This window comes from Mus caroli, unplaced genomic scaffold, assembly GCF_978045245.1.
Source record: "Mus caroli unplaced genomic scaffold, Mus_caroli_1 scaffold_10, whole genome shotgun sequence".
Lineage (NCBI taxonomy): Eukaryota > Metazoa > Chordata > Mammalia > Rodentia > Muridae > Mus > Mus caroli.
The window spans coordinates 89,174,331-89,186,687 of record NW_028227265.1 but is presented as its reverse complement, the minus strand read 5'-3'; the positions used below and the strand labels follow the sequence as shown (position 1 = coordinate 89,186,687).

The following is a 12,357-nucleotide window of genomic DNA, read 5'->3' as shown; positions in this document are numbered from 1 at the left end:
TCAAAGTTAGACAAGACAAATTAACAGAAGGAAAAGAGCCCAAGAGAAGGCAAAGGAATCAGAGACCCATTCATTTGCTCACTAAGAAATCCCATTAAAAACACTAAACTGGAAGCCATAATATGTAGCTGTCTAACAGCCATGGATGAACTGGGTCTACCTGAAAGGGAGGCTGGAAATGAAAAAGGATAGGCAGGCGAGAGAAGGATGAAGCCAAGACAAAGTTTTCTGATCAAGGCTCAAAGTTTAATTTTCAGCTCTGCATTTATATAGGCAACACACACACACACACACACACACACACACACACACACACACAGACCCACCCTTTGTTTTAGCTGGATTGAGTTGCAAAGCAAGCTCAGCAGGTGGTCATCTCCTCAAAGCTTCAGTAGGAAATTGCAAATGCAGCAAGGCCAGGCACTGACTCCAGCCAAGTTGTAAAAGAATTGGGGGTTGGAGGTTAGCCACCTCAAGGCCTGGGGAAGGGGTGTGTGGAGGGCCAGGTGCAGACTCATGCAGGCTCTGTGCTTGCTGATCCCATTTCTGTGAGTTCTTTGAGCTTTACTCATGTTGATTCTCTGATGTACCCCATCCTCTCTGGCTCTCACATTCTTGCCACTTCCTCTTTCTCATCCTCCATCTTCTCTGAGCTTGGAGAGGAAGAGTTTGATAGAGACATCCCATTTAGGGTGGAGTATTCCAAAGCCTCTCTGTGTTCTGGTTCTCATAAGGGCAAATTTTAGGTCATATTTTGCCAATTTTAAATGAGCTCTTTAAGGCTAAAATACATTTCTTTTTAACATATTGTCTTAAAACAAAAAAATGTGTGAAGAAACATGGTTGCTTTATGGTTAGCAGAAATTAGTGAAATTTCTTCCCACAGTTAAAAAATTATCACTCATCCCACAACGTCCCTTGGAGGAGTTTTATAGGAAACCATGTGACAAAAAATGAATAGGAAATCAAACATTTTTAGGAAAATGTAATGCATAGAATTGAATATTTAAGAGTTTACGAGTTCGAAGCCAGATTAGTCTACAGAGTGAGTTCCAGGTCATCCAAGGCTACACAGAGAAACCCTGTCTCCAAAAAAGGAAAAGAAAAGAATAAAATAAAATTAAAAAAAGTTTACTTGTGGGGCTGAGGGTGTGGGGGAAAAGTGGGGAGGGAGAGAGCCTGCGTCTGGCCAGAGTTCCTGTGCTCTGGACAGGTAGACGTGGGAGGACTGCTGGACGCTTTCCACTCGGCCCCGGGTGGGCATCTGGCTGTGAGAAGCCACTGACCCCACTCATCCAGGGGGTGAACAGGGGGCAGCCCCCCATACCATGTTCTCAGTCTCCGGCATCCCACGCTGGATACAGCAGAGGAGATGAGAACAGAATAGGGGCCCCAGAGCAGCACCAGGCTCTGGAGATACAGGAAGAGAGGGCAGGGGGAGAAGGTTCCCACACAGGCAAGAGTCTTTAGTCTGGTCCTTTATGATCAGAGACAGTCTATAGTTTTAGAGCTTTATTTGTAGAAAGGAGGGGAGAAAGAAAGAAGGTAAAAGAGAGAGAGACTGGCCATGGCCAAGAGGAGAGAAGGGGGGAAAGGAGAGAGAGAAGAAAGGCTAGAGAGTAAGAAAGCTTAAAGAGAGAGAGGTAAAAGCTTAGAGAGTAAGAGAGAGAGAGAGAGAGAGAGAGAGAGAGAGAGAGTAAAAGGGAGAGTAAAGAAAGTAAAAGCTTAAGAGAGCAAGGAGAGGATGAGGAGAGAGAGAAATCGAGGTGGGGCCAAGCAGCCCCTCTTATAGTGGGCTGTTATCTTGTTGCTGCTAAATAACTGGGAGGAGTCTAGCCCGAAGGTCAGAAGCTTGGGGCATTGTCTACGTGACTGAAAGTCATTAGCTTCTCCTATGGGGACTATGGGGGAGGTAACTTTGACAGGAGCCAGGGGTCCAGGAGACATGAGGGAACGCCTTCTGTCCCATGTAAGTGAATTAGCACCACCACCAGGTTTTACTGGGGTTCAGACCTCAACTCGACTGGAGACCAGACTGTCTGTGTATAGCCCAATGCCCCACATTTACTTAGTGAAAATAGTAATGTATTCAATGTTTTCTGTTCTTTTTAAACTATCATAGGGAAACCAAAATGGCCAGATGGGTCCCTATGAACAAACTGCCTAAAGACCAATTTTAATTGCTTTGAGACCTTCCTACTGTATCTGATTAGTTTTACTCTTATGAATATATAGTTGGCACAAAGACAAAAGATTTTTTATGTCTGAGTAACTATCTTCTGGGGGTGGAGCTTCTTCAGGAATAGTGATTACGATGATGGAAGGTAAAAAGCTGGTGCTCGGTGGTAGAGATCTTATCTGATATGTGCAAGGTGCTGGGGTCTAGAACACATATATAGTGTGTATGGTGTGTGTGTTGTGCATTGTGTGTACACCTACACACATAACACACAACACACAGTACACACACAGAGTTCTGAAAAGCAAGAAAGAAGAGTCTACTTCAGATGATACTGAGCATGAGTACCAGCTACAGTATGTGGGAATGTGTTTGGAGTTAAACCTCTGTGTACCTTGAAGGAAGTCACCTAAAGTATTTGGGTCTTGGTTTCCTTGGGCACAAAATGAAATGTGATCAGAATAGGCTGTGGGTTGGCTATTCTCTCTTGGTTGTCAAATTGACTTGTTCTGTTAATGTGGAATTAACTGAAACTCAAGTGGCTGGGGATAACTGTGAGAGACTTTTTTTTTCTTAGATTCACTTTGTAAGTTCTTTTCCCTTAGAGGACACTGATTAGTATAGACATTGCCACCAGAAGTGGTTCTAGAGCAATAGAAGTTTAAGAATGAATTTTGTATTTGGAATAGGCTTTCCAATTTGCCAGTGCCTACAGTTAATTAAAGTGTGTCTCTTTAGTTGCTGGAGTTACAGAGGTCTCGTCTAGAAGTTCAAAAAAAAAAAAAAAAGCATTAAAAACGCCTGTTGTAAACTACTTACAAACTTAAGGATACAAATGCATCTGATTATACTGAGGCAATGGATTTGGTGATTGTGTATATAAAACTTGTAGCAATTTTGAAAAAACAAGGTACTGCTGGTTGGTTGCTCCTAGCATCTGTGGATAAAAATGACAAGGAAAAAATGTGTTCTGTGATAAAGCTAACCAACCTTGAGAATCTCAGAACATAGTAAAGGACAACAATGACCTCAGTGACAAAAAACTGATCCATTCCAGATGCTTGTCAACACTCAAAAGTTTTAAAAGTGTGCCCTAGAAGAGAATCTTCTCTCCCGCAGCCACAGAGCTCAAGGAAGATCAAAACAAAGCCCCCATCATCCTAAGATTGGATAAATTGCAGTCAAAATTCAAGTCCCAGGCTTAGAGGGTGTCAGCAATTAAAGTAAGGGCATTCGTTGGTAAAGAATGGGATTTGTAACTTGTACATAGGGTCACCACCGGGCTGGGTTCAATTAGAAAGCAGGCTGAGCAAACCATGGGGAACAAACCAATAAGCAGCACTCCTCCATGGCCTCTGCATCAGTTCCTGCTTCAGGTTCCTGCCCTCACTGCTTTTTATTATGACATGCAACTGTAAGTGAGATAAATCCTTTCCACCCATACTGCTTTTGGTCATGTTATTTCATCAGAGCAATGATAGCCCTAATTAAGACCATTTGCCCTCTCTCTCTCTCTCTCTCTCTCTCTCTCTCTCTCTCTCTCTCTCTCTCTCTTTCTTTTGACTGAGGAAGTTAATCCTTCCCATCAATGACCTCTGAAAGAGATTAGGCAAGACAATACAATACAGATGTCCCTCAAGGCCCACCAACAATTGCCTCTGGACATATAACCATTCTTAAGACAAAGCAGGCTCCTAGAGGAGAGATAAAAGGTATAGTCCATGAGGAGGTATGAAAGAACTTAATGAGTTTGCTAATTCATTCAAGCAGAAGTCTGGGAAGGGGATATGTGTGGGATTTTAAGGGTGGAAGAAACATAAAACTGGATCAGGGTAAGTTTTTTGATACAGCTCATTGAGTGGAGGTTCTAGGTTTAATATATTATATTTAATACAATAATAAGCTCGCAGAGTTTAAGATGGTATCAATGGTTTATTTGAATTGTTTGAATGGTTTAAATGTTTGTTGAACAGTTGGCCAAAGCAGTTGTCAGAAGATGGTCTACTGAAAAGGGGTTGGAGATGCCTGATATCCCTTGGATTAGTGTTGATGAAGGAATGTTTGTTGGGTTGTTTGTTTGTTTTTTGTTTTTTGTTTTTCGAGACAGGATTTCTCTGTGTAGCCCTGGCTGTCCTGGAACTCACTCTGTAGACCAGGCTGGTCTTGAACTCAGAGATCCGCCTGCCTCCCGAGTGCTGGGATTAAAGGCATGTGCCACCACTGCCCTGGTGATGAAGGAATTTTAAGACTCAGAAAAATTGCCATGCTAGAATGATTATACTGTGTAAAACCTAATCCTCTCCAATGGGAAGGTCCAGGAGACATGACCAGCATTAACCCTGGAAGACACAAAATGATGAGGGAGCATTAACACATCTGAAGAACTTTGTTGCCGCCTCTTTCCTTGTGCTGTACCTTAGGGTTGGAGACACGGCTTCTCAGTTGGATGAATGAAATGCAATGGGGTTAGTTGAACCCCAAAGTAGCAGGTGGTAGCAATGAATCTCCACAGGCAAGGTGATTGTTTTTATCCTAATGGGCAGTGCAGGCAAAGCAATGTCGATAATGGCAATCCATAACAGCCTGCACAGGCAAAGTGAATTTTATGGTGCCTGACTCATAAAGACCTTTGTACCAGCTAACCAATCGTGGGTGTTTCCAGGCATGGAATAGACAAAAAGCCTACTGGATTTCTGTTTGGTCTTTCAAATGAAAGGCTACACTGGATGGTGGCAAAAGGGAATCTCAACCCATTAATCAACTTCCTAGACTTGAGCCAGCATGCAGATCCAGAATGCCTTGAGTGAAGGAATGAATATCTAGTTTCCCCTTGGTAAAACTCCTACGAGTTTTACTGTTACCCTTTCTCCAGTTCTTCCTCAGAGGGACCTATGGCCTTTGTTAGGGTAACTTATACTGGGGGAAAGGAAACAATCATTTTCCAGGGTCTATTGAATAGTGGTTTTGAATTGATGCTGATTCTGGGAGAACTCAAGAAACATTGTGGCCTTCCTGTTAAAGTAGGGGCTTATGAAGGTCAAGTGATTAATTGAGTTTTGGCCAAAGTCTGATTCATAGTAGGTCCAGTGGGTCCCCCAAATCATTCTGAAGTTATTTCTCCAGTCTGAGAATGTATATCTGAGATATATATTCTTAGAAGTTGACAGAATTTTCACATTGAGTCCCCGAGTTGGCATAAATAACCCTAAATTGGGGATATTATGGTTGGAAAGGCTAAATGGAACCCTTTAGAGTTGTCTCTGCCAAGGAAAATTGTGGATCAAAAACAAGGTCACGGGAGCCCTCTGCCTCAGGAGCAAGGAGCGCCATCTTAGTTCCGGGACTCTGCCGAACTTAGGAACTTAGTCTGCACAGGTGAGAGTGTGCACCACAGAAGCTGACAGCTTCTGGGACCTGCCAAAGCAACACAGCTTCTAGGAAAGGTCCTGTTTTGGGCCTTCTTCTTCGGCCAGGAGGAGGTCCAAACACCAGATATCTGTGCACCTTCCCTGTAAAAGGAGAGCTTGCCAGCAGAGAGTGCTCTGACCACTGAAACTCAGAGGAGAGAGCCTGTCTCCCAGGTCTGCTGATAGACTGTAAACAGAACCACCAGAAGAACAATCTCTAAACAGAGACAACTATAACAACTAACTCCAGAGATTACCAGATGGCGAAAGGTAAACATAAGAATCTTACTAACAGAAACCAAGACCACTCACCATCATCAGAACCCAGCACTCCCACTTCACCCAGTCCAGGGCACCCCAACACACCAGAAAAGCTAGACCTGGATTTAAAAGCATATCTCATGATGATGGTAGAGGACATCAAGAAGGACTTAAATAACTCACTTAAAGAAATACAGGAGAACACTGCTAAACAAGTAGAAGACATTAAAGAGGAAACACAAAAATCCCTTAAAGAATTGCAGGAAAACATAACCAAACAGGTAGAAGACATTAAAGAGGAAACACAAAAATCCCTTAAAGAATTGCAGGAAAACACAACCAAACAGGTGATGGAATTGAATAAAACCATCCAAGACCTAAAAAGGGAAGTAGACACAATAAAGAAAACCCAAAGTGAGGCAACGCTGGAGATAGAAACCCTAGGAAAGAAATCTGGAACCATAGATGCAAGCATCAGCAACAGAATACAAGAGATGGAAGAGAGAATCTCAGGTGCAGAAGATTCCATAGAGAACATCGGCACAACAATCAAAGAAAATGGAAAATGCAAAAAGATCCTAACTCAAAACATCCAGGAAATCCAGGACACAATGAGAAGACCAAACCTACGGATAATAGGAGTGGATGAGAATGAAGACTTTCAACTCAAAGGACCAGCAAACATCTTCAACAAAATTATAGAAGAAAACTTCCCAAACCTAAAGAAAGAGATGCCCATGAACATACAAGAAGCCTACAGAACTCCAAATAGGCTGGATCAGAAAAGAAATTCCTCCCGACACATAATAATCAGAACAACAAATGCACTAAATAAAGATAGAATACTAAAAGCAGTAAGAGAAAAAGGTCAAGTAACATATAAAGGCAAGCCTATCAGAATTACACCAGATTTTTCACCAGAGACTATGAAAGCCAGAAGATCCTGGACAGATGTTATACAGACACTGAGAGATCACAAATTCCAGCCCAGGCTACTATACCCAGCCAAACTCTCAATTAACATAGATGGAGAAACCAAAGTATTCCACGACAAAACCAAATTCACACATTATCTTTCCACGAATCCAGCCCTTCAAAGGATAATAACAGAAAAAAACCAATACAAGGACAGGAATCATGCCCTAGAAAAAACAAGAAGTTAATCCCTCAACAAACCTAAAAGAAAAGAGCCACAGGAACAGAATGCCAACTTTAACAACAAAATTAACAGGAAAGAAAAATTACTTTTCCTTAATATCTCTTAATATCAATGGACTCAACTCCCCAATACAAAGACATAGACTAACAAACATGCTACACAAAAAAGACCCAACATTTTGCTGCTTACAAGAAACTCATCTCAGAGAAAAAGATAGACACTACCTCAGAATGAAAGGCTGGAAAACAATTTTCCAAGCAAATGGTATGAAGAAACAAGCTGGAGTAGCCATTCTAATATCTGATAAGATTGACTTCCAACCCAAAGTCATCAAAAAAGACAGGGAGGGGCACTTCAGACTCATCAAAGGTAAAATCCTCCAAGAGGAACTATCAATTCTGAATATCTATGCTCCGAATGCAAGGGCAGCCTCATTCGTGAAAGAGTCTCTAGTAAAGCTCAAAGCACACATTGCACCTCATACAATAATAGTGGGAGACTTCAACACACCACTTTCACCAATGGACAGATCATGGAAACAGAAACTAAACAGGGACACAGTGAAACTAACAGAAGTTATGAATCAAATGGATCTGACAGATATCTACAGAACATTTTATCCTAAAACAAAAGGATATACCTTCTTCTCAGCACCTCATGGGACCTTCTCCAAAACTGACCACATAATTGGTCACAAAACAGGCCTCAACAGATACAAAAATACTGAAATTGTCCCATGCATCCAATCAGATCACCATGGACTATGGCTGATCTTCAATAACAAAATAAATAATAGAAAGCCAACATTCACGTGGAAACTGAACAACACTCTTTTCAATGATACCTTGGTCAAGGAAGGAATAAAGAAAGAAATTAAGGACTTTTTAGAGTTCAATGAAAATGAAGCCACAACATACCCAAACTTATGGGACACAATGAAAGCATTTCTAAGAGGAAAACTCATAGCTCTGAGTGCCTCCAAAAAGAAACTAGAGAGAGCACACATTAGCAGCTTGACAACACACCTAAAAGCTCTAGAACAAAAGGAAGCAAATTCACCCAAGAGGAGTAGACGGCAGGAAATAATCAAACTCAGGGGTGAAATCAACCAAGTGGAAACAAGAAGAACTATTCAAAGAATCAACCAATCAAGGAGCTGGTTCTTTGAGAAAATCAACAAGATAGACAAACCCTTAGCCAGACTCACTAGAGGTCACAGGGAAAGCATTCTAATTAACAAAATCAGAAATGAAAAAGGAGACATAACAACAGATCCTGAAGAAATCCAAAACACCATCAGATCCTTCTACAAAAGGCTATACTCAACAAAACTGGAGAACCTGGACGAAATGGATAAGTTTCTAGACAGATACCAGGTACCAAAGTTGAATCAAGATCAGGTTAACGATCTAAACAGCCCTATATCCCCCAAAGAAATAGAAGCAGTCATTAATAGTCTCCCAACCAAAAAAAGCCCAGGACCAGATGGGTTTAGTGCAGAGTTCTATCAGACCTTCAAAGAAAATCTAATCCCAGTTCTTCACAAACTATTCCACAAAATAGAAACAGAAGGTTCTCTACCCAACTCATTCTATGAAGCCACAATTACTCTGATACCTAAACCACAAAAAGACCCAACAAAGATAGAAAACTTCAGACCAATATCCCTTATGAATATTGATGCAAAAATCCTCAATAAAGTTCTTGCTAACTGAATCCAAGAACACATCAAAACAATCATCCATCCTGACCAAGTAGGTTTCATCCCAGGGATGCAGGGATGGTTCAATATATGGAAATCCATCAACGTAATCCAGTATATAAACAAACTCAAAGACAAAAACCACATGATCATCTCGTGAGATGCGGAAAAAGCATTTGACAAGATCCAACACCCATTCATGATAAAAGTCTTGGAAAGATCAGGAATTCAAGGCCCATACCTGAACATGATACAAGCAATCTACAGCAAATCAGTCGCCAACATCAAAGTCAATGGTGAGAAGCTTGAAGCAATCCCTCTAAAATCAGGGACTAGACAAGGCTGTCCACTCTCTCCCTACCTATTCAACATTGTACTTGAAGTCCTAGCCAGAGCAATTCGACAACAAAAGGAGATCAAGGGGATACAAATTGGAAAAGATGAAGTCAAAATATCACTTTTTGCAGATGATATGATAGTATATATAAGTGACCCTAAAAATTCCACCAGAGAACTCCTAAACCTGATAAACAGCTTCAGTGAAGTAGCTGGATGTAAAATTAACTCAAACAAGTCAATGGCCTTTCTCTACACAAAGAATAAACAGGCTGAGAAAGAAATTAGGGAAACAATACCCTTCTCAATAGTCACAAATAATATAAAATATCTTGGTGTGACTCTAACTAAAGAAGTGAACGATCTGTATAATAAAAACTGCAAGTCTCTGAAGAAAGAAATTATAGAAGATCTCAGAAGATGGAAAGATCTCCCATGCTCATGGATTGGCAGGATCAACATTGTAAAAATGGCTATCTTGCCAAAAGCAATTTACAGATTCAATGCAATCCCCATCAAAATTCCAACTCAATTCTTCAACGAAGTAGAAAGTGCAATCTGCAAATTCATCTGGAATAACAAGAAACCTAGGATAGCAAAAACTCTTCTCAAGGATAAAAGAACCTCTGGTGGAATCACCATGCCGGAACTAAAGCTTTACTACAGAGCAATTGTGATAAAAACGGCATGGTACTGGTATAGTGACAGACAAGTAGACCAATGGAATAGAATTGAAGACCCAGAAATGAAGCCACACACCTATGGTCACTTGATCTTTGACAAGGGAACTAAAACCATCCAGTGGAAGAAAGACAGCATTTTCAACAAATGGTGCTGGCACAACTGGTTGTTATCATGTAGAAGAATGTGAATTGATCCATTTCTATCTCCTTGTACTAAGGTCAAATCTAAGTGGATCAAGGAACTTCACATAAAACCAGAGACACTGAAACTTATAGAGGAGAAAGTGGGGAAAAGCCTTGAAGATATGGGCACAGGGGAAAAATTCTTGAATAGAACAGCAATGGCTTGTGTGGTAAGATCGAGAATTGACAAGTGGGACCTCATGAAACTGCAAAGCTTCTGCAAGGCAAAAGACACTGTCAATAAGACAAAAAGACCACCAACAGATTGGGAAAGGATCTTTACATATCCTAAATCAGATAGGGGACTAATATCCAATATATATAAAGAACTAAAGAAAGTGGACTCCAGAAAATCAAATAACCCCATTAAAAAATGGGGCTCAGAACTGAACAAAGAATTCTCACCTGAGGAATACCGAATGGCTGAGAAGCACCTGAAAAAATGTTCAACATCCTTAATCATCAGGGAAATGTAAATCAAAACAACCCTGAGATTCCACCTCACACCAGTCAGAATGGCTAAGATGAAAAATTCAGGTGACAGCAGATGCTGGTGAGGATGTGGAGAAAGAGGAACACTCCTTCATTGTTGGTGGGATTGCAAGCTTGTACAACCACTCTGGAAATCAGTCTGGCGGTTCCTTAGAAAATTGGACATAGTACTACCGGAGGATACAGCAATACCTCTCCTGGGCATATATTCAGAAGATGCCCCAACCGGTAAGAAGGACACATGCTCCACTATGTTCATAGCAGCCTTATTTATAATAGCCAGAAGCTGGAAAGAACCCAGATGCCCCTCAACAGAGGAATGGATACAGAAAATATGGTACATTTACACAATGGAGTACTACTCAGCTATTAAAAAGAATGAATTTATGAAATTCCTATCCAAATGGATGGACCTGGAGGACATCATCTTGAGTGAGGTAACACAATCACAAAGGAACTCACACAATATGTATTCACTGATAAGTGGATATTAGCCCAAAACTTAGGATACTCAAGATAGATACAATTTGCTAAATGCATGAAACTGAAGAAGAATGAAGACCAAAGTGTGGATACTGTGCCCCTTCTTAGAATTGGGAACAAAACACTCATCGAAGCAGTTACAGAGACAAAGTTTGGAGCTGTGATGAAAGGATGGACCATCTAGAGACTGCCATATCCAGGGATCCATCCCATAATCAGCTTCCAAACGCTGACACCATTGCATACACTAGCAAGCTTTTGTTCAAAGGACCCAGATATAGCTCTCCCTTGTGAAACTATGCCGGGGCCTAACAAACACAGAAGTGGACGCTCACTGTCAGCGATTGGATGGATCACAGGGCTCCCAATGGAGAGGCCGGAGAAAGTACCCAAGGAGCTGGGGGGATCTGCAACCCTATAGTTGGAACAGCATGACCAGTACCCCGGAGCTCTTGTCTCTAGCTGCGTATGTATCAAAAGATGGCCTAGTCAGCCATCGCTGGAAAGAGAGGCCCATTGGACTCGCAAACTTTGTATGCCCCAATGCAGGGGAATGCCAGGGCCAAAAGAATGGGAATGGTTGGGTAGAGAAGTGGAGGGGGGTATGGGGGACTTTTGGGATTGCATTGGAAATGTAATTGAGGAAAATACGTAATAAAAGAATATTAAAAAAGCAAAACAAAACAAAACAAAACAAGGTCACATCCCTAGAGAATCTGCAGAAATTAGTGCCACTGTCAAGGACTTGAAAGATGCAGGGGTAGTGGTTCCCACCACATCTCCTATCTGGCCAGTGCAGAAGACAGAGAATAAAAGTTGGCTATGGAAAACTCTGTCAAGTAGTGACTCCAATTTCAGCTACTGTACCAGATATGGCATCTTTACTTGATCAGATTAACCTATCTCCTGGTACGTGGAATGCAGCTATTGATCTAGCAAATGTGTTTTTCTCAGTACCTGTTCATAAGAATCACTACAAGCAATTTGCTTTCAGATGCTAAGGCCATTAATATATCTTTATAATTTTACCTCAAGGATATAGTAATCACCATGCTCTGACCTGTGTCATAAGTTAGTTAGAAGGGATCTTGATTATCTGTCTCTTCTACAAAACATCGCATTGGTACACTACAATGATGACATTATGCTGACAGAAGCAAGTAGGCAGAGACAGCAAGTAGTTTGGACTTGTTGGTCACACATGTATGTATCAAAGGATGAGAAGTAAATCTAACCAAATCTATCTCAGTGAAATTCTTGGGAGTCCAGTGGTGTGAGGCATGAAGAGATAATCCTTTTAAGGTGAAGAATAAGTTATTGTATGTGGCTTCTCTCACATGTTTAGTGGGCCTATTTGGATTCTAGAGACAGCATATTCCTCATTTGGATGTGTTAGCCTGGCCTATATACCAAATGACTTAGAAAGCTGATGCTAGCTTTGAGTGAAGCCTAGAACAGGAGGAATCTCTCAA

The 12,357-nt window shown here is 41.2% G+C and overlaps 1 protein-coding gene across 1 annotated transcript in view; it reads left to right on the top strand.

The window, feature by feature from the left end:
- The window catches only part of Pdgfrl (platelet derived growth factor receptor like), a 65,506-nt gene that overhangs the window by 13,304 nt on the left and 39,845 nt on the right, over positions 1 to 12,357 (top strand). The gene's annotated exons all lie outside the window — the stretch shown is intronic.